At 36.8% G+C, this 4,939-nt stretch overlaps 1 non-coding gene across 1 annotated transcript; it reads left to right on the top strand.

Moving 5' to 3' along the window:
* Positions 1-1,182: 1,182 nt before the first annotated feature.
* LOC122908037 lies at positions 1,183-1,286 on the top strand. Its single transcript, XR_006384841.1, has one exon. It is a non-coding gene; the product is annotated as a U6 spliceosomal RNA (small nuclear RNA).
* Positions 1,287-4,939: the final 3,653 nt, after the last annotated feature.

Below are 4,939 nucleotides of genomic sequence, written 5' to 3'. Positions count from 1 at the left end.
TTCAAAACATCATTCTGAAAAGGAACGTGAAGAATCTCCCTGGATTTTCTTTTTTGTTTTGTTTTGTTGTTGTTGTTGTTGTTGGTGGTGGTGGTGGTGGTTTTCTGAATTTTCTTTCTGGTTTCTGTAAGCCCTTCGTAACACACAAAACATAAAAGGAAATAAACAAAAACATCACGTTAGAGAAATCCATGATTCCATGCAATCAAGAGTCCATGATGCAAACAGAATCTCATATGATGTTCAAAAAGTGGTAGCATTTGGGAGTAAAATGGGAGTGATACTCCAAGAAAGACAGGACTGGGTGGGGGGACAAGCAGGCCTGTGAAAGGCACACAAACAGCAAGGAGCAGAGCATGTTGGGGACACAGTGAATTTGTCAGTAGTAAAGTCTAGAAAATGATACAGACTTGGTGTCCCAGCATAATCTTTTTAATGTCCAGGAATATATGTCTCCTTTGTTGGCTGGGGACAGAACCTAGAATTGAGATAGTTTATGGAAAAGGGAATTAATTATTTCATACAACTGGGAAGTCTAAGACTGATTTCAGTATGGATGGTTCTACAGAATCAAATCATGGAATTAGATCTTGTCTTTCTTCCTTTTTTGACTATGTTGTGTGTGTGGGAGGGTCTATTTATGGGCTAGCAGTTCTCTTTTCATTTAATGTACAAGGTTATCCTTAAACAAATTCTACACCTTTTTTTCCCCAGGACTTTTTATTTAAAATTTTTTTAAACGTTAATTCCAGAATAGTTACCATACAGTATTAGATTAGTTTCAGGTGTATAATACAGTGACTCAACACTTCCATACAACACCTAGTGTTAATCACAAGTACACTTCCTAATCCCCATCACCTATTTCCCTCCATCCCCTTACTGACCTCCCCTCTGGTCACCATCAATCTGTTCTCTGTTTAAGAGTCTGTTTCTTGGTTTTTTTCTCTCTCTCTCTTTCTCCTGTGCTTGTTTGTTTTGTTTCTTCAATTCCACATATGAGTGAGATCATATGGTATTTGTCTTTCTTTGACTTATTTCTGGTAACATAATACTCTCTAGCTCCATCCATGTCATTGTAAATGGCAAGATTTCATTCTTTCTTTATGGCTAATATCCCATTGTATATACATGCCACATCTCTCTCGGTTATCACAGTTTTGTAGTAAGGTTTGGACAATAGTGCTCGCTTCGGCAGTACATATACTAAAATTGGAATGATACAGAGATTAGCATGGCCCCTGCACAAAGATGACATGCAAATTCATAAAGCATCCCATATTTAAAAAAAAAAAGTTTGGAAATTAGGTAGCATAAGTTCCCTAATACTGTTACTTTAAAAAAAAAAAGTGTTTTGGATATTTTTGGTCTTCTGCATTGCCATATAAATTTTATTTATTTAGTTATTTATTTATTTTTAAAAAGATATTTATTTATTTATTTGACAGACAGAGATCACAAGAAGGAAGAAAGGCAGACAGAGAGAGAGGAGGAAGCAGGCTCCCTGCTGAGCAGAGAGCCCAACGTGGTCCTGGATCCCAGGACCCTGGGACCATGACCAGAGCTGAAGGCACTGGCTTTAACCCACTGAGTTACCCAGGCATCCCTGCCATATAAATTTTAGGGCCAGGTTATCAATCTCTACAAAGACTTGCTGGGATTTTGATAATGATAATACTGAAACTGTAGGTCAATTTGAGTAGGACTGTCCTCTTAACAATCTTGAAACTTTCAGTGAATGAGCATTTTCTACTTTGCTATTTATTAAATTTCTTGAACTGCTTTCAGAGAAGTATCTGCAGGAAGCCAGTGAAATAGTTATTTGAAAGTATCCATGAAGAACACAAGTTTGTAGGCCTTGCCTATTTATTCCAGATTCAGGCTGAGTGAAGGAAAAAGTGGCTTTTTCTGGTCTTTCTAAAAACAGGTTTCAGTAAAGCAAGGAAGGAGGACCAGGGGAGACTGCCGAATGGGGACTCTGAAGAAGGTGTTGGTAACGTTTCAGAAAAGGGTAACAGCAGATGGGATGGAATCAGAGAGTGGTGAGCATAAGCTGGAAAGCAAAGTTCCGGGATTCAGGAGTAGATTAAAATACCATTTTCTTAAACTAGTTAAGTGGTTTTCAGAGAAGAATATTGCTAAGAAGAGGTTTTCCTTCAATCCATTCCTTCTGAGATTCTATTTACTTCTCACTTCCAAAAAACCAGGGGCTTGGGGGCCAGTGTCTTTGGCATATCCCAGTAGTGTAGAAACAACTTCTGACCTCATAACCCCTTAGAAAGAAAATTAAAAATTCTGAATAATAATTTTTTTGGCAACATCCAAATATAGGAGAATGGAAAGACAAATTGTTTTTATCTCAAATATAATGTATTGTACAAGAAGAAGGGTTTGAAGTGACAATTGGCAGTGCACTTTGGGCTGTTAGGGGATTTCAGATATGTCACAGGGGAATAACAAAAAACAAACAAACAAACAAACAAAAACCCAAGCCAGTAATAGGAGCCTGTAGAACCAATGGTCCCATGGTTTCAAATCTAGATGTGACTAGACAACATGGGGAGCTTTATTCAGCTCATGATAGATCCTGGCTTCTATGAACTTTTCTGAAATCAAAAAACTTTTCTTTATAAACATCTAGTAAATTTGGGAACCCAAATATTGTTTTGCAATTTACTTTCTCTCTTACCCTGAAATATTTTAAAATCTTCTTTAAATATACTTTTCTGAAGTAGAGTGACAGATGCATGAGAATTTTCTATACTATTCACATTATTCAGTCTCTCTTCTAAGGTACATATGATAAACAATATGTAAGCCTAGAATAGTTGCTGATTTTGAACCAGAAAATCATGGAAGCAAACTTGGAAAGATAGAGATTGTCAAATGAAAAAAAAAAGGCAGGTGCAAACTTTATTGCATATTATGATCTCATTGTGGTTAAAATATATATGTATGTATAGTACCATATGGTACATATGTAGGAAAATTATATAGAAAATGTATGAAAACTATATATAACAGGGAACTTGGGTGGTTCAGTCATTAAGCAGCTGCCTTCAGCTTGTGTCATGATCCCAGGGTCTTGGGATCCAGCTCCATGTCCTGCTCCCTGTTCAGTGGAAAGCCTGCTTCTCCCTCTTGCACTCCCCCTGCTTGTGTTCCCTCTCTTGCATGTTCTCTCTCTCTCTCTCTGTCAAATAAATAAGTAAAAATATTTTTAAAAGAAAATTATATATAACACATGTGCATTTTATAAATGAATATAGTATATACACATATATTTAATGTCAATCTATACACATGGAAAAATATCTGGAAGGATATATGTTAAACTTTAATTTCTGGGTGCAGTGGACTGAAGGTTTATGTCTCCTGTGAATTCATAGGTTGAGATCTTAACCCCCAATGTGATGCATTGGGAGGTGGGACCTTTAGGAGGTAATTAGATCATGAGGGTAGAGCCCTCACAAGTAGGATTAGTGCTCTTACAAAAGGGACCTCCAGGGATGCCTGGGTGGCTCAGTTGGTTAAGCAGCTGCCTTCGGCTTAGGTCATGATCCCAGCGTCCTGGGATGGAGTCCCACATTGGGCTCCTTGCTCAGCAGGGAGCCTGCTTCTCCCTCTGCCTCTGCCTGCCTCTCTGTCTGCCTGTGCTCGCTCTCTCTCCCTCTCTCTCTGACAAATAAATAAATAAAATCTTTTTTAAAAAAAAAAAGGGACCTCCAGGAACTCTCTCACTACCATGTGAAGACACAAGAAATCTTCCATCTGCAACCCACAAGAGAGCCCTCACCTGAGCACGACCATACTGACATCATGATATTGGACACCTCCAGGCCCCAGAACTGTGAGAAGTAAATTTCTGTTGTTGATAAGCCATGCAGTCGATGGTACTTTGTTATAGCAGCTGGAGCTGACTAAGACACTAGATATTAGGCTATAATTTCTGTCTTACTTTTCTTAATATTTTTGTCTAACTTAAAGATATATATATATATATATATATATATATATATATATATTTTTTTTTTTTTTACAAAAATACTTTTTGAGGGGCATCTGAGTGGCTCAGTTGTTAAGCATCTGTCTTTAGCTCAGGTCATGATCGCAGGGTCCTGGGATCGGGCCCCACATTGAGCCTTGCATCGGGTTCCCTACTCAGTAGGAAGACTGCTTCTCCCTCTCCCACTCCCCCTGCTTGTGTTCCCTCTCTTGCTGTGTCTTTCTCTGTCAAATAAATAAACAAAATCTTAAAAAAACTTTTTAAAATAGTATGAGTTGTACAACTTAGTATTTTTTAAAAAAAGAAATGTATGAAATAGACTGCAAAGCAAAAAGTACTATTAGGTTTTAAGGTCATTACTGATCTTAAAATTTATAATTCAAGAGAAGTTATCATAATTCCAAACTTGTAACCTGATGATATTGTTTCAAATGCACAAAGTAGAAATTGACAGAGTAGAAATGAGAAATCTATAAATACACCATCAGTGGGAAATTTTAACACATCTTTAATTAATTTGTTTTTTAAGTAATTAATTTATCAGTAGACCAAAAATTTTGAACAAACTAAAATGCCTGATCTCATGAAACTATACAGAAACCTTCCCCTAACAGTTAGGAAATATGCGTTCTTTCTCATATGTGCATTAAACATTTATGAAAATTGTCCACTGAAATCCACCATGTCTAAAAAGCAAGTCTAAACATTTCTCAGGGGTGCCATCATCTTAACCATACTCTCTAACCACAGTGCAATTAAGATAGAAAGCAGGGAACAGAATCTTGGAATATTCAAAAAAATTGAAATTGGAAAATCTATTATATTGAAATATCTTTCACACACCTTATACAATACCTTACAGAGGACATCTTGGAGATTTCTGAAGAGTATTTCAAGGGAAATACAGTTTTATATACTTCTATCAAAAAGAGG

The sequence above is a fragment of the Neovison vison genome, chromosome 5 (genome assembly GCF_020171115.1).
Source record: "Neovison vison isolate M4711 chromosome 5, ASM_NN_V1, whole genome shotgun sequence".
Lineage (NCBI taxonomy): Eukaryota > Metazoa > Chordata > Mammalia > Carnivora > Mustelidae > Neogale > Neogale vison.
The sequence above is the reverse complement of the archived record's forward strand: the minus strand, read 5'-3'. Positions and strand labels throughout refer to the sequence as shown.